This window comes from Hyaena hyaena, unplaced genomic scaffold, assembly GCF_003009895.1.
Source record: "Hyaena hyaena isolate Hyena2069 unplaced genomic scaffold, ASM300989v1 scaffold_13, whole genome shotgun sequence".
Classification (NCBI taxonomy): domain Eukaryota; kingdom Metazoa; phylum Chordata; class Mammalia; order Carnivora; family Hyaenidae; genus Hyaena; species Hyaena hyaena.
Window position 1 is genome coordinate 6,390,780 of NW_024080645.1, and position 18,118 is coordinate 6,408,897.

Here is an 18,118-nt window from a genome sequence, read left to right on the forward strand (position 1 = left end):
ACTAGGTATTTTTCTTTTTCTTTTTTTTTTTTTAATGTTTTATTTATTTCTAGGAGAGAGAGAGAGAGATAGCATGAGCAGGGGAGGGTCAGAGAGAGAGGGAGTCACAGACTGAAACAGGCTCCAGGCTCTGAGCTGGCAGCCAGCCCAGAGCCCGACGCGGGGCTCGAACCCACGAACCGCGAGATCATGACCCAAGCGAAAGTCGGACGCTTAACCGACTAAGCCACCCAGGCGCCCCAAAACTAGGTATTTTTCTGTTTCTCTAAAGTTTAATTTATTTAGCATAAAGGTCCAGCAACTAAAGAATAACTTTCACAAGCAAACAGTCAACAGGGAGGGTTTCAGAGCCCCAAGACTCTCCCTTGGGACCCTGCTGGGTGGGGAGAATGAGGTTCCTGGTCCTGTTTCAACTGAAGAGCCATATTTCTGACATTTTCTATGAAAGTTTATGGCACATTTACCCACCGACTCACACTTCCATAGCGGCATTTCTGCTACAGGTTTACCAAGTGTTAGAGGGCCTGTCTGGAAAATTAAACCTCATTCAATCAAAACGTCTTAGAATACTGGATATAATTACTTTCCACCTACATGGCCTCAAATTTCTACAGAAAATTTTAGGAAATGCTTTAGCACTTCACAGAGTAAACCTGCTATTTATATTAGCAACGTGGTTTAGAAACACCCTAAGAAACGTCCACAGACTCAAATTTCACTGACTAATTTTTCAGGTATTACTCAGTGCTGAAATAAGCTACTACACATTTGCTTTGCTATACAGGTGCTTACTTACAATCTTATACTGTACATATAAATGAATTAAGAAATAATTCAAACCCACCATCTTCCAACTGGGGGTGCAGGAGAAGGTGCACCTCCTTGCTAAAACTTCCAAATCAGGTCCATTTCTGCTGATGCGGGCAGCAACGCAGAACCAAAGAGGTGTGCGCTCAACAACATGCAAGGAGAGTTTTAATACGCCCCTCCCCAAACAAATAAACTCTAGAACGCCAATAAAAAGCTGACTACAGAACACCTGGAGAAGACCAGGAAACAGATGTTATCACCAAGAAGCTAGCCCACAAGCGGATAATACACAAACATGTCAGTGGCATGAAACCATAAAATAAAAAGGGAGGAAAAAAGAAAGAAAACAGAGAGGGGACTAGGAGCGACAGCAGGCGTGGGAAGGGAAACAACCCTGATGGCCACACACCACACTAACGCCAGCTCCCCTTCCTCCCCAGCTGCCTCAAATATTTTCCCTCCACACTGTAACTTCTGTTTAATCTTCTGCCATCTTCTACCTCACCTAGTGGAAGGGATTTTGCAAGACTAAGAGCACAGCTTTGACTACTGTATGGTTATTTGCATCTTATGCCCATACTCCGTTTTTTTCTTTTGGCTTGTCAAGGAGGCACAGAACAATAGAGAAAAGCTCACGAACAATTCACTTTGGAAAGGCGTGGAATGACAGTACACATCGTCTGGCTCAGAGTCTAGCAAAGACAACAGGAATTGGAGGGGCAGATCTCCAGCAAATTAGGAAGTCAAGGCTGAACAAGGGTGACGCAGGAAGAAGGCATGAATTTTCGTCTCCTATACTCAGTATCCTTTCCATCAGCTGTGAGCACCCCGGGGCCCAATACTGACTGTACTCTTTCACAGGCTCTCAATCAGATGAATCTCTTCAACCCGACAGCACTTCCTTATTTAAAGAAGGCACTTAAACAGGCCCAGAATGTCTAACTGCAAAACAGGGCAAGATAATTTATCCCAACCCTCCAAATTCTTGTGTTCCCTCCCATTTTCTCAGGCAGAACATTATCAAATCCTCTGCCCACTGGACCTAAGTACTAGCTTCCCAAATCTTCCTCTGGTCTTAATTCAAACGCCAATCTCTGAATGCAGCAGGCTGATGCTCTTTTATTTTTTTTTTTAAGTGTTTATTTTTAAGAGAGAGAAAGAGGCAGGGGCAGAGAGAGAGGGGGAGAAAGGATCTGAAGCAGCTCCAGGCTCTGCTCCGATAGCACAGAGCCCGACGTGGGGCTCAAACTCTCAAGCCTTGAGATCATGACCTGAGCTAAAGTTGGACACTCAACCGACTGAGGCCCCCAGATGCCCAGCTCGATGCTCTTTTAATACAAGAATCAGAATAATCCACATTGTAGAAGAAAGGTGACTAACTCAAAAGTAAAATTTAAGTCCATTTTGAAACGAAAGTCCCTAATTTAAGAAATAGGACATGTGCATGTAGGATGCACAACCGAATCTACTTAGGAGGGCAGGAGGCAAGTTTTCAGGCATCGCTTGCATCCAAATCAACTCTTACCTGTCCTGTCAAGGAGGCTATGACATACACGAGTCAGCAGAGCTCCCTTCAGAGTCTTCATGAATCACTAAGTCTGACCAACAGAGTCTGCAGCTGCGTTTCCAGCAAAGTCCAAGCTGTGACACTACAAACCGTAACCTTTACCTGCAGCTTACGTGTTTCCCTTAACTCAGACGGCTCGACACAGTTCCCAACTCTGAGGAGAAAGGCGATCTAGAAAGAAATGAAAAAAGGCTCCAAAAAAATGAAACTTAGTAGAAGGCAGAAATACTAGGTGGAGGGGACAGGAACTATTCCAAAACAGCCACTCAAAATTTAGGTTTTTCTTACAAATGGGAGTGTTAAATAAGGAATACCATTTTAGAAGAGGTTTTACAGTTAAAATTAAAGGTGGCTGCTTCTTTCGGGTAAAGGGGGGGAGACAAAACATGAAACAGAAGTACAAAGAAGAGAGAAACAGCCAGCAATCCAGCCTTTGCCCTACGATGGGCTGCAGACTGGAGGTTCCACAAGAGGTGTTCCTCCTCCACCCAAACTAGGAGACAAAGCTTCCATTTCGCCAGAGCAAAGGTCCCACCCCCAGGTATTCACACGCACGTCCACGGAGAGGCCTGTGCTGGCCGGTTCACAGCGGCCTTATTCGTGATTCACGCAGCCAAGTGCTGGAGACAGCCCAGGAGCCGTCAGGCCGTCCAACGTGACTGGGTGGGCAGATCGGGACACGTGCACACACGGACACTACTTAGCACCAAACAGAACGAACTTCTGGTCAACGGCACGAGGGAATCTCTCTCATGCGAAGTGAAAGCAGACAGACACAAAGGACTAAGAAATGTGTGATCCAATTTACATGAAATGCTACAAAAAGCCAGCAGGCCGCTTGCAGGTCCAGGGACCCAGGGAGGCAGAGGGGGTGGTGAACTCCAGAGGGACACCAGGACACTTTCTGGGTAAAGGAGATGTTCCACACCATGGTCATAACGACATTCGCCATAACTAAAACTGCACACTTAAAATTAGCTCATTTTATTGTATGCAAATTTACTTCAATGAAGCTGATTTTAAAAAATAGGATGAAGGAAACAGCCATTCTGATTGAAACCATGATGGACCCACAGCTATGCTGGGTAGATGGCATTACAAGTTTGAGTTACACCAGGAGGAGCCATGTTACAGGAGTTCAAGTTCCTGTAAGACCAGTTCTACTAGGCAGCTATCTCATTATTATATCTTAAAATAGGTTTCTAAAAAATTATCCTCATTTAGATAGGAGCAGAGAAACAAATTTTTCCCTTTCTTATTTTCTCTCTATATCCACCTCTTTAATCACCACAATGCCTTGAAAACGACTTGATACCCTGAACAAGATCAACTTACTGCTTTTTATTTTTTATTTTTAAGGAATCTCTACACCCAATGTGGGGTTCGAACTCATGACCCCGAGATCAAGAATCGCCTGCTGTGACGGCTGAGCCAGCCAGGTGCCCCTTGGACTACTATACAATTAACAAGTTTATTTTACAACAAGCATAAAGTGTGAACAGAGCTTGAACATGTTCATCATCAGTTTTTAAAGTTGGGGAAAGGGGGCTTATAATTCTGACAAATTCTCCTAAACCATTTTTTCCTGTTCCTAAATTTTTAAAAAGGTGTAATTAGGGGCGCCTGGGTTGCTCAGTTGGTTAGGCGTCCAACTTCGGCTCAGGTCATGATCTCATAGTTCATGTGTTCAAGCCCCATGTGGGGCTCTGTGCTGACACTCAGAGCCTGGAGCTGCTTCGGATTCTGTGTCTCCCTCTCTCTCTGACCCTCCCCTGCTCACACACTCTCTCTCAGAAATAAAACATTAAAAAAATTTTTTTAAAGGTGTAACTGACATGAATTTATTGCATTTCAACAAAAGACACCCCCCAAATAAAGGTAGCATAGATTATTCTTTTCAGGAATTACTTCTGAATGTTTCCTAACTCTTCAGAAAATACAGAGAAAGCAATTTCCTTATACTTTCTTGCTCAATGATTAAAGTTATGTTACAAAATAATTCATGTTCCTGAAGTTTTCAATTCTCAAATAAAAGCTTCCATTTTTTAAAAAAAGATCCTTTTCTTGAAAAAAATCAATAACCAGTATTCAAATATAAAACCTAAAGATAAACTTATAGTAAATTGGGTAATTTGAAGCCAAGAAGACTTCTTCAGGTATTTTTTAAAATTTTTTAAAATAAAAGTATTTTTTAAAATTTTTTAATGTTTGTTTTTGAGAGAGAGAGAGGCAAAGCATGAGTAGAGGAGGGGAGACAGAGAGGAGGAGACACAGAATCTGAAGCAGGCTCCAGGTTCCGAGCTGTCAGCACAGAACCCGATGTGAAACGACGAATCCTGAGATCATGACCTGAGCTGAAGTCAGAAGCTTAACCGACTGAACCACCCAGGCGCCCCAGAACTTAAAAGTATTTTTAAGAAAAATTAGATTTCAAACATTTTTAACTTGTCTACAACTAAGTTCAAATGCTCAAAAAAATAGCAATTTAAGAATAGCTTTTCAATTTGAACAATTTATTTTCCATTTTAGTAGTGTAATGGTCATTATCAATATCACCAAGCTACAATACTCAGGGGCATACACCTTCAGTGAACCCGCTTACTCCCCTGCTGACTCTGCAGAGCCGGGGGGAGGATGCAACAGAAGACACAAATCCAGCCTAAGGTGTTAGGTGGGGTCCTTTCTCCCATAACTCTTACCACTTAGAAGTCTGAATAAATTGTTACTACCTATCCAATAACATGTTAATACTGAATAACTGTTAGGGCTTTAAATATCATTTGCAGTTTATTATATTCTGTTCATTTAGAGTACAGAGTTCATTAAAAAAATTTTAATGTTTATTTTTGAGACAGAGAGAGCAAGGAGAGGCAGAGAGGGGAACAGAGGATCTGAAGCAGGCCCTACACTGACAGCTGAGAGCCTGATGCGGGGCTTGAACTCAGCAGCTGTGAGGTCGTCTGGACGATTAACCAACTGAGTCATCCAGGCACCCAGGTATTGATGTTTTTTAAGTTTTTTTAATGTTTATTTATTTTTGAGAGAAATCAGAGCATGAGTGGGGGAAGGGCAGAGAGGCAGGGAGACACATAATCCGAAGCAGGCTCCAGGCTCTGAGCTGTCAGCACAGAGCTCGATGCGGGGCTCGAGCCCACGAACCATGAGATCACGACCTGAGCCGAAGTCGGATGCTCAACTGACTGTGCCACCCAGGCGCCCCTAGGCTGATTTTTTAAAAAGTTTCTAACAACCATCAAACCTTTTTATTTTCTATAAATCCTCTTTGATTAATCCCAGTTAACAGTTATCTTGCATATAAATATCATCTGTTGCAAATGGGATAAATCCATGGAGAAAAATAAACATAAAAACACCACTGCTAAGAAACAGCACATGTTAATACAAAAGTCACTTTCCTGGTCAAAGTTAAACCACGTAATTCAGCCTCTTACAATCTGATTGACACTAAATTTTAGAAGCTGTCTGTCTTGCTCACCACTGTAGTTCTAATACCTAACACATCTGCATAAAGCAGGTGCTCCGGGAACTCCAGTGCTTATTAGATAATGGACCAACATCTGACCTGCATTTATACATCTCAGGGACACAAACCCAGAGCCTCTGCGGATCAACCACGGGCAATTCAATCTCCCACAGAGAAGTCAAATTACCAGTCTTTTTCATCTTTAATTTTTAGGATCAATCAGGGAATGCTTTAGCAGCATAGAACCTACTAATCTGGCTTAAATTAGCACCTTTCCTCCTTCCAGGCCATTAAATAGTCAGATTAATCTAGAACAATCTGAAAATAGAAGGCCAGATGCCAAGTCTGTGTGTTTAAGATTTTCTAATTTATACTACGTTCTCTCCGGGAATTGAGCGGCACCCACAGGTCACAGAAGACGTAAGAGCACTGAAGCAGCAATCTCTTTCTCACATCGTTAAAATACCCACACATATACTTTCACTACTTCTGCTGAAGAAAGCACTAGTAACTGGACTAATTTTCAATTCTCCCTTAACTGGCAACAAAAATAGAAGCGTATTAGCTTGAAAACTATCTAGTAGGCGTCAACCCCAGAATCTGCACTGACTGGGTTTCCACCTTACACAGAGGTCTTGAGAGTTTCAATTCTTACGTTAGTGATACCTGACTTATAAATTGTCAGGCAGGCCGGAATCAGTAATTCCAAGATCAGCTTTTTCTCTTCTGCTTCTAGGTGGGGTTAAAATCATTAAATAAATCACTAGGCCCCATAGTCTTTGAAGCCCTCAGCCCGAAGCTTCAGCAGCAACAACAGGTACCTATCACAGCTCCTGGGTCTTAAATCTTAAAAATCCAACCTGGCTCTAGTACTGGCCTCAGCGTATTGATGGGAAGTCAAGTCCCAGTGACCTGGCTTTACATTAGCCAAAAACAAAGACCAACTGAGAAGATGATTCAAAATGTCAAGAGATAAAGTAGGTTTAAAAAGAGTTTTCCTGAACTGATCACTAAACATGGATTTCCCTACAAAACCATCCACATCAGTGTTTCTCCAGTACATGGAGTAACAGCAACAGAAAATGACAAATTCCCAGGTCCTCTCCCAGCCCAGCCGCATCAGTTTCTGGAGACTGAGACCAAGCTCCAAGGGATCCTTGGATTCCAGGTGGAGAACCACCACTTTACACACACACTGGCAAGGGGCGCCTGGGGGGCTCGGCTGGGCATCCAACTTCAGCTCAGGTTGTGATCTCATAGTTCATGGGTTTGAACCCCACATCGGGCTCTGTGCTGACAGCTCGGGGCCTGGAGCCTGCTTCCGATTCTGTGTCTCCCTTTTTTACTCTGCCCCTCCCTCGCTGGTGCTCTGTCTCAAAAATAAATAAGTGTAAAAACATATTTTAAAAAAAAGTATTTTGGATACATACTGGGAAATATTATTTTAGCACAGAACACAGTAAGTACATATTTGTAGCTAAGAAGAAAATAGTTTCAAATTACTGTAAAGATGGTAACTGTAGAATAATTTAGTTCAACTAAAATTAGGACAAAGGACACACCTCAAAAGTAATCTGTCAAAACACAATGGCTTCCCATGATAAACTTTGGAGAGCCACTATTTAAAATTTTAGGAAGTGCTTTTTGTTGGACGGATGTAAGAAGACATGGTTTACATGTCTAACTACAGCAGCTGGTCAGGAACAAGGGGTTCAGGGTTTTGCCATTTAGTAGTCAACTTGATAACCTAAATAAGAATGGTATTAATGGAGAATTGGGGGCGCAAGAGTTTAGCGAAACTCTGGGGAGAAGAGGGTTAAAGCACACGGGAAGGATTTTTCACGACGCTCTGCCCTGCACTCACGTGGTGCCCCGGCTCCCGGCAGAGGGCGGCTCGCTCTCCCGGAGCCGCGGGAGAGGCGCCGGGCCAGGCGAGGAGCGCAGGGGCTTCCAACTGCAAGCTCACAGCAGAAACAGGATCTCAGACCGCGAGCCGTAAGGAGGAGAACGAGAGACGGGAACACAAACGTCGTCCGCCGTGAGACATGAGACGACTACAACCCTGAACCACACATCACGTCCACGACCGCGTTGAAACCAGGAAGGCAAATGACTTGGCAGAGGCAGGAGGAGCCGACCTGGCTGATGGGAAAGGGCGGATTCAGTGACAGCCTTCCCTCCCGCCGAACGAAACCTGGAAGGTGTTAGGAGTGAAAATTTGGGGGCACCTGGTGGCTCAGTCGGTTGAGCGTCAGATTCATGGTTTTGGCTCCGGTCACGATCTCACAGTTGTGGGATTGAGCCCAGCGATGGGCTCTGCGATGAGTGGGGAGCCTGCTTGGGATTCTCTCTCTCTCTCTCTCTCTCTAAAAACCAATGACAGCAAATCTAAAGGAAAAGAAAATTTCCATCCCCTCTCCGCTCACCAACCCCACCCCTACATGAAAGAGGTTAAATTGCAAACAGAAGTTTCCCAGACAAAACAGCAGCGCATGTAAACAGAAGGATCAAAAAACCACTATTTTTTTAAAGCCTCCTTGTAACAAGCACTGAATAAGCACTTGTACGTCTCAAAATGATGGAGCTGGAGGAATGACAGTTCCCAGTGTGTCACACGCCTCAGGCACAGGCACGTCACACTTCACACCTCGGAGGCACACATTCGGCTCATCTAACGTACGGAACGTTTCTACCACAAAGTCTAAATGACACCACCAGCCCTCGCTGACCTCGCTCCAGCCATCGATGACGTGGTTATAAAGGGCCAAATGCGGGTGCAAAGGAAGGTCCTTTCAGAACTGGACCCACAGTGGGAAAGCGGTGGCAGCCGGGGGAAGGGCGCTCTGGAGAGAAAACAGTCCCTGGCTTCACTCCCTGTGCCTCAGTTGTTGTGAGGGTGAGGACCGAGCAACTCAAGAAGAGGGTCAACACCACTACCCTCCTGTCCTAACGCAAGAGACCACACAGGCCCTTTTTGGCCAAGAGGGCTGTTGGAGAACTGAGCATTTCATCAGCTTTTCCCTGGCTTCCTCCTTTTTTCATAGAATCGGTAACGTATGCAACAAGTACACAAATGCCTGACTTCACAACACAAAGCTACAATACATCAACTGTGCTTCTGTTATTCCAAGATGTTCACATTTTGCACAGAATGAGAACATCTATGGTTAATGTGGATTCTTTTCCTATTTTTTCCTCAACTTCTAAGAGCAACTACAATATGATGAAGATTTCCATCAAAAAGACAGAAAGCCATTCAGAGTATATACTCTGATGAGGCAGATTATGCAATAACGAGAGGAGCTGGGATCACGTGCGAATGCCCAGCTGGGGCTGACAGTGGATGGGGGCTCCGGGCAGGGACCTTGCCACCTGCACTCTCTGTGCCTTGGACACCACTAAATATGTTCTCATCTCTTCCCTTTGAACTGTTTAAGAGGCTAACAAATGACAGGCAACAGACAATATAGCTTTCTGACAGTCCAAAACATTCTACCTCTTCCCACCTGAGTCTGTGTCCTTTCCCTCTGCTAAAAAAAATCCCCAACAGGCACCTGGGTGGTTCAGTCAGTTAAGCGGCCGACTTCGGCTCAGGTCACAATCTCACAGCTTGTGGTTTCGAGACCCGCGTCGGGCTCTGTGCTGACAGCTCAGGGCCTGGAGCTGCTTCAGATTCTGTGTCTCCCTCTCTCTGCCCTTCCCCTGCTCACACACACACACTCTCTCTCTCTCTCTCAAAAAATAAACACTAAAAAAATTATTTTTTTAAACAAAAAACAAAAAAAAACCCAACAGTTACTGAGACTCATGTAACACACACGAGTTCTAGTTAGGATGAAATATGCTGGTCTTCCTAGAGTTACTCCTATGTACCTCCTGTTCTGTCTTAGGTTATCATAAACCTGAGCCCAAACGACCACAGCCAGCAAGCCATACACTGCTCTCTCACCACTGACAAACTCACGGGACCACGTAGCTCTCTGACTTTAGGAACTAAAGTGTAGGGAAAATACAAAACAGCTGCGAGTCCAATCTGTCCCCTGAACACTGCAAATGATCTGGTCTGAGAAATAAGCTTTTTGTACTAGCAGAGAGTACAATTTTATATTCCAGAATTGTATCACCTGTTAACACTGCTGGTCACACTGAGGTATTAAACACTGCATGCAAAAGGGGTCTGTTTCTTAGCAGAGACACTGAAGGAGAAACCCAGGGTACCTACGACAAGTCAGCAACCCCTTGCGCTATTTTCTCTGAAATAATTCACTCTTGGTTTTCAGGAGAAATGAAGACAGCATTATAGAAAATAACGTTAGAATTTTTATCTAAATGAAACCCATCTGGAGAAAGCAATACACAGGAGGTGTGGGAGCCGTTTCCTCCAGAGAGATGTTTAATTATTCTGAGAAAACACCCAAATCAGGAGTAAAATCTGACTTGGAGTCCAGTCTCACACAAAGCAGCATGACACACCCAGACCCCTCAGAGGTCCCCGAGACACTGTCCTTTGCCCTTTGCACTCTGTCCAGTTCCTGTGCCCCCCGCTCCCACTGAAAAGCCCAATCACCTCGTAGGTCACTAAACACATTTTCTTGACTAAACAGACACCACCTACGACATCTTACTTTGGAAGTATTTGCTTTGATGACTTTCTCTTCCTCCTAACTTGCCAGGTGGGGTCACGAGTACGGAGACCCCTTCTACAGAAACAGCAAAGGTCCTGGGAAAACACGTACCTTGGAGAGGGGTGCCTGCCAGGGGCAGCCATGTCGGGCCACCTCGAATTTCTGTACCACCTCCAAGTGTGTGACCCAGTGTTTTACGGGCCCACAGAAGTCGGCATTTCTGAAATCCTGCACGAGTTCACAGGGCGATTAAAAATACTCAAAACCTGGGACGCCCCAAGGCAGCGCGGCGCCTCGAACCGGCTCTCGAAATCCTGCACCTGCCGTCTGTTCTTTTGAGATCAAGGCTTTGGCCTCCCTGCCCCAACTGGGAGCTCAGGGCAAGGTCCCCCTGACAGCTCCCAGCCCGGACCCTTCCCCAGAGCTGTGCGCCACCTGGGGACTGCCAGGAACAAGGTCCTGGGGCGACGGCGGGGCAAAGGAACACAAGCCGGTGGCGGCCACAGAGCAGCAGGACGAATCACAGACGGAAGCGGAAGGGTCCGTGACAGATGCTTCACCTGCACGGTCGGTCCCCTCTGCCCTCACCGAACCACTCCCAAGGAGGGGCTCTCCTCTCCTCACGCCTGAGAGGAGGACACAGCCTCAGTGAGACTGTGGAAGCTGCTTGGGGCCAACGGCCTGTGTGTGGTAATAAAGCACAGACCCCCCAGAGTCTGACTGTAAAGCCCAAGCACCCACCTGTGTGGACACCCCAAGAAGAGAGAAAAGGCAGATTCTGACAGGTGAACTGCGGTCACTGGGCCATTCGAGTGGCCTTTCCTAAGCAGCAAGTATGAGCCAGCTACTGGGGACACACACACACACACACACACACACATCTGGATTCCAACCCCTGCTTACCTCTAAACAGCTATTGGACCTGAGTAAGGTTCCAGCTCACACGAATGATCAGAAGAAAATATGCATGCATATATTTCTACACATATACACATATACAGTCAGAGAGAGAGAATATTGATAATCAAATGGGACAAAGCTCAACAAATGAGACTCAGAAAAAGGAATAGGAGTTCATTGTACTATTCATGCAATTTCTATGTAAAGTTTAAAATTAAATCAAAATAAAAAGTTACAGAAAAACCATGGCATCAAAACAAAATCACGTGACCTGCTGTAGTAACATTAGGAGCTTAGGTTTAGTAGCAGAGTATGTAAATGGTGGTCTAAGATTTGAAACTAAGAAAGTGATTAAAGAGGAGTCTGCAGGGGCGCCTGGGCGACTCAGTCAGTTGAGTGTCCGACTTTGGCCCAGGTCATGATCTCATGGTTTGTGAGTTTGAGCTCTGCGTCGGGCTCTGCTCACAGCTCGGAGCCTGGATCCTGCTTCATATTCTGTGTCTCCCTCTCTCTCTGCCCCTCCCCTGCTCACATTCTCTTTCCCTCTCTCTCTCTCTCTCAAAAAATAACATTAAAAGAAAGGTTTTAAATAAACAAAATAAAGAGGGGCCTGCAGCTGGAGGAAGAAGAACAAGAGTGCAGAGACTGGGCCCATAAAGCTGAAGGCTCAGCGGCGGGGAGGAGAGAGCGGTGGGCTCCAGCCAGAAGACCCAGGCAGCAGATCAGAGACCGCAGCCACTGTTCCAAAGATGCAAGTTCACCCCACAAGCAGCCACCCCTCCGCCCCTCTATCTACACCAGAACAGCCACACGCACCAAGTGCTGGTGACGGTGAAAACAGAAGGAACCCTCACGCCCTGCTGCTGGGAATGTAAAACCGCGGGAACGTAGGAAACAGTCTCCCATTTCTTACAAAGTTGGAAAAACGATCCGGTATTCTCTTTCTAGTTTCCAGCCAAGAGAAATAAAAGTGTTTGTCACACACAGACTTGTACATAAATGCTCACAGAGGCAAGACGAGCTCAAAACTGGCAATGATCCACATGTCCACCAACCGGTACACAGATAAGTAAAACGTGGTCTAGATCTACACAATGAAAACTAACCGGCAATAAAAAAGGACAAGCCAAGACCACTCATGAGGGAAAGGGCAGTCTTTTCGAAAAAAGGTGGTGGGAAAGGTGGACATCCACATGCAAAGGAATGAAGTTTGACCTTTACACCGTGTACAAAACTTAACTGAAAATGAGTCAAACACCTAAATGTGTAAACTATAAAACTCCTAGAAGAAAACACGGGGCAAAAGATTTGACGCCGCGTATAGCAATGATTTCTTGGATTTGACACTAAAAGATAACAAGAGAATCTGGACATTACCAAAATTGAAAAATTTTGTCCATCAAAGGGCACAATCCACAGAATAAAAATAAAAAGGCAACCCACATAATGGGAGAAAATATGTGCAAATGCGATGATCACATAAGGGATAAATATCCAGAATATATAAGAAACTCCTAAAAGAACTTGAATAGACACATCCCCAAAGACGACAAAATAATCTATGGCCAATAGGCACGTGAAAAGATGCCCGACATCACTGATCATGAGGAAACGCAAATCAGAACCACACTGAGATACCACTTCATGCTGTCTGGATGACTATTTTCAAAAAGAGAGAAGTTTTGGTGAGGTTGTGGGGAAATCAGAACCCTGTGCCCGGCGCTTGGAATGTAAAACGGCGAGGCATCCATGGAAGAGTCTGGCGGTTCGTCAGCAAGCTAAATGCAGAATTACCGCCGCAGCCCCTCCGCTCCTGGGACAGAAGCAAAAGCCGTGAAAGCAAATCCCGGAAGTTATTTGTCCACCAACGTTTACAACGGCGTTACAGAAACCACCGGCATGTCTGCAGACCAAGTGTGATCCGCATGCTCACCATGAAATGGTATTCCATCTCTACCAGCAGTGAAATTTTCATATTTGCTGCAAGATGAGCGACCTTGCAGCTAGGATGCTCAGTGAAGTAAGCCAGATACAAAAGGACAAATTCTGTACGATCCACTTACACAAAGGACTTCAGGGGCACCTGGCTGGCTCAGGTGGTAGAGCATCTGACTCTTAATCTTGCAGTCGTGAGTTCAAGCCCCACACTGGGCATAGAAAAGGGGGAGGGGGAGGGAGAGAGGGAAGGAGGAAGGAAAAGAAAGAACTTCGAGCAGTTGAATTCACAGAGACACAAAGGAGAACAGTAGTTACTGGGGAGCAGGGACAGCGAGTTACTGTTAAACGGGCACAGAGTTTCAAGATGGAGAAAGTTCTGGAGAAGGACAGCAGTGACAGCTGCATACTGGTGTGCATGCATTCACTTACAAATGATTTAAATGTATTTTATGTGTATTTTACTACGATAAAAAATAACAGAGAAAAGAAAAAAGGACCAAGCTAATGACAGATGTCACAACATGGGTGCACCTCAAAAAACGTGCCGGTGACAACAGGCAAACTCAAAAGTCCATGTTAAAATAAGGGATTCCACACACAGGTTGAGAGAGCAAATCTACGAAAACAGAGAGCAGATATACATATTGGTGACCAGGACCGGGGCTGGGAACAGGGCCCGTTTACAGACAGGCTTAAGGGACCTTTCAGGAGTGACAGAAATGTTCAAGGTGGAGTGTGGTATTAATCGCACAACTTTGTATATTTATTTAAAATTACTGAATTCAACACTTATTAAACGGGTGGAGGGGCGCCTGGGTGGCTTAGTCGGTTAAGCGTCCGACTTTCACTTGGGTCATGATCTCGCAGTTCGTGGGTTCGAGCCCCGCGTCGGGCTCTGTGCTGACTGCCAGCTCAGAGCCTGGCGCCTGTTTCAGTCTGTGACTCCCTCTCTCTGACCCTCCCCTGCTCACGCTGTCTCTCTCTCTCTCTCTCTCTCTCCTAGAAATAAATAAAACATTAAAAAAAAAAAAAAGGGTGGATTTTATGGCATGTACATTATACCTCAATAAAGAAAAAACTTTTATTTGCCAAATTGGAAATGCAGATACTGAACACTCTCTGTGGCGTGGGGGCAGGTAAACAAGCTTCTGGACAGACCAGCTCACCTTCCTGGTGAGACTGGAAGGCAGCACAGCTTCTCTCCAGAACAACAGGCTAAAATGCTTACAGTCTCTGGCCCCAAATCCCACATCTTTGAAGTCATCCTACGGACACAGTCACACAGCACCGTTTCTAACAGGGATAGCGTCCATCACGAGGTAAAAAGAACGGAGGGCTGGTTGAAAACCCACGGGGCTTCCTCTGACAGGGCGCCGGGCAGCCACGAACGGCGATGCCACCAGGTCAGGTGAGCAGGTCACTGCCTGGGCGGGCCCCTTCGCCTTATGCCATTAGCAACCGACACGCTACGTAGGTGAGTAGCAGGCATTCACGTTGAACGGGACTAAAGATTACCCGGAAAGATTTCACAACAGGAAATCGTGATTCTTCAAAAAATTAAAAATACATCACATGTGCACGGGAAGGGGGAAGCCTGGAAAGCTACAAAAGCAAAATATCAACCTTCATCTCTAGGTAGCTAGATTAGGAGTGACAAAAATCTTTTAGTCTATCCATTTTCTAAATTTTTAATAATGAACACGTATCACATTCCACAACTGGAAAACAGATTTGGAGGCAGAGCTGTGTCAGGCATAAGGTGGAAGGCTTGGTCTGTGGAGCTTATGGAGACAAGTCAAGGGCACTTTACAAATTTATTTATAAATAAAATCAATAAATAAAAATTAAGCACTTCCTATGTGCCAAACACGGTTTTAGGCTCTGAGGATACAGGAATAAATATAACAAACCCAAATCCCCACATTCACAGCAGTGGAAAGTCACGTGGACGGCTGAACGAGATGAAGCAGAACTGAAACCCGGTGCCAGGATCCTCCATAAACACGACAGTGAGGGAGGCGAGGTGACGGACAGGCAAGACCACCGGGTGTTTGCCTGGAAGAGTGCCAATCTGCCAACAGCAAAGGGAGCGAGAAAACTCAGAACCCGCGTCCCTCTGAACCGCTCGCTGTGGAGGACAGCACCAGCAGCCACCGCCGGCGAGAAGCACGGGACAGTGTGGCCTCTGGGAGAGCAAATCTGCAGAGAGGCCAGGCGGCAGCGAAATACTCGTGAAGACTGTTCCTTGTGAAGAGCAGATCCTGTTCCCTGGCAGAGAGCTGCAGCACACAGAGGGGAGGGCAGTGCCCTTGGCAAGGCCTCAGGACTACATGGAGTTTAGGCTGCCGGTAGCCTGGGAGGTACCGTGAGGCGACACGGCCCTCAGGTGCCAGGCCTGCGTGCCCCGTTTATCTCTTGTGTCCCAGAGTCACATAGAGCCACGCCTGTAGGCTAATACAATCAAATGGCGTCGCTGATTTGAAGAGAGCGCTCTAAACTTCAAATTCAACACAGCTCAGTTAACTTGTTCCAAAAACTTCCTCTGCCTGACTTCATAATTTCTTTCAAGGGAACTATAGCATTTGCTTTGCCAACATGGCTGCTTAGTGACTATTTCTGACCTCTCTTACAAACGCAAACTAGCCAGGTCCTTAATACTTCACGCCCCAACCTTCTATGCAATTATACCTGGTTTACGCCCATATCCTTCCCTCTTCTTGGCCAGTTATGCCTCAATCCTTAGACAGATCTCATAGTAAGTCCCACTTAATCTCGTCTTCTGACCTGACTTCCAGTAACTGCGTGTGCCGTGCTCACGTCTGCTGCCTACTAGTTACTAACCAGTGAGCTGAACACTAGGTACCTTAAACCATCTAGGCTTAAACAGCCTTTATTAAAGAGAGGCAGATTGACTGCAATTCAAACTGCAGTGGATTCTTACTAGCTGTGTCACCTAGGACCCCTTACTGCCAAAGGAAACACTAAAGCAAATGTACACGGTCAGACCGCTCCCCAAATCAATAACCCAAGGGCTCTCCATCATGGACCGAACAGGCTCCGCAGGTCTCTTTCTGCCCCGCTTCTTCTTCGTGGGGGTCTTGAAGCACTCGGCTTCTATGCTGCGAATCATCATCTTGCACATGCTTGGCTCTCCAGCTACAAGGCCTACGCCAGCCCATCCCTTTTACTCACTCTGCTTAACTTTTAGTATCTTCTTAACCCAAGTACAAGCACTTTTTCCTGTGTAAAGTCTTCTGCCACTCCTGCTCCTATTAAAAGCTGATGTCTTTCCCCTTCGAATCACTAAAATTTTAATCCTTTGTGTATGTTTCCCCAGGATATCAGAAGTTCCTGGCATAGTACCTAGTAGGCGCTAAAGAAATTCGTGGAGTATTTGTCAAATATTTGTCGAGTGGGAACCACCACCCACAGCTCACAGGACTAGAAAGCTAAACATGACATATGTAAAGAAGAAAACACAGTGCTCAGTACACTACCCTTTTTATCTGCACCATCTCCACATCAGAAGTTTTTGTAAAAGAAAATTAAGTAAAGATAGAGTGACTGATTAATAAATTTTTACCCAAAAAAATCTGATTTTTAGTTCATAGGAAACCAAGGAAGCAGAAGATGTGAACTCAGCAGAAGGCGGGGGAAGGCGTGGTCCCATCCTTAGAGACCTTTGAGAGCTGGAGCTCCACCAGACCCCCCATCTGAGGCTCACTGGGACAGGAAGGAGTACGCCTCCCACCTCAGCCTGACAGTGACCTACAGATCACAAACCCAAGGGTTCACGAAGATTAGTAAAATTACCCAGATCGCCACAGAACTATCAAAACAACCCTGGCGGCCTCCCTACCTTCAATATCCTTTCCTCCCCAGGTAGATCTGAATGGCAAGACCATGCGCTGGTGTCAGACTTCCCAAACTGAACCGAGGCTCTGTCACTTAATAAGCTATTTGACTTTTTAAGTGGCATACACTCTCTACACCCCTGTATCATCATTCGTGAAACAGACAATATCAACACTCAGCTCATGACTCTGCTGTGAGGACTTGAAAAGTTAGTGTGGGAATAGAAGGAAACTTCCTTCAGTTGATAAAGAATATCTACAAAAGTCCTACAGGTAACATCATACTTGATGGTGAGAAACTTGACGCTGTCCCACAGAGATCAGGAACAAGGCAGGAGTGTACCCTCTCACCACCCCTTTTCAAGGTGGTACTGGAAGTCCTAGCTAACACAGTAAGATAAGAGAAGGAAACAAGGTATACAGATCACAAAGGAGTAAGTAAAACTGCCTTTGTTCACAGGTAACACGATTGCCTCCGCAGAAAATCTGAATCAACAACGAAAAAACTTATTAACTAAGAAGCAATTTTAACAAAGTTGCAAGATTAAGGTTAATTCAAAAAGTCAATTGCTTGAGAATCAGACAAACTGATTCTCAAGTTTATATACAGAGGCAAGACTCAGAACAGCCAATAAAGGGGTGCCTGAATGGCTCCCTTGTTTGGGCAACTCTTGATTCTGGCTCAAGTCACGATCCTGCGTTTTGTGGGATCTAGTCCCGCGTCAGGCTTCGAGTTGACAGCACAGAGCCTGAGCCTGCCTGGGATTCTCTCTCTCTGCCCCTCTAACTCTCCCCCACTTGTGCACACTCTCTCTTTTTTCAATGTTTATTTATTTTTGAGAAAGAGAGGGAGACACAGAATCTGAAGCAGCTCCAGGCTCTGAGCTGTCAGCACAGAGCCAGATGCAGGACTCAAACTCACAAACCGTGAGATCATGAC

The 18,118-nt window shown here is 45.5% G+C and overlaps 1 protein-coding gene across 5 annotated transcripts in view; it reads right to left on the bottom strand.

The window, feature by feature from the left end:
- ZFAND6 (zinc finger AN1-type containing 6) overlaps positions 1-18,118 on the bottom strand; it is a 71,098-nt gene that overhangs the window by 34,859 nt on the left and 18,121 nt on the right. The window contains exon 1 of one of the 5 annotated variants that reach the window (XM_039216601.1): positions 2,336-2,412. The exons of the other annotated variants lie outside the window; for them this stretch is intronic. The gene's annotated coding sequence lies outside the window, so the exon portion shown is untranslated. Of the gene's footprint in view, positions 1-2,335; positions 2,413-18,118 lie in introns of those variants that run through there. 5 annotated transcript variants of the gene reach the window in all.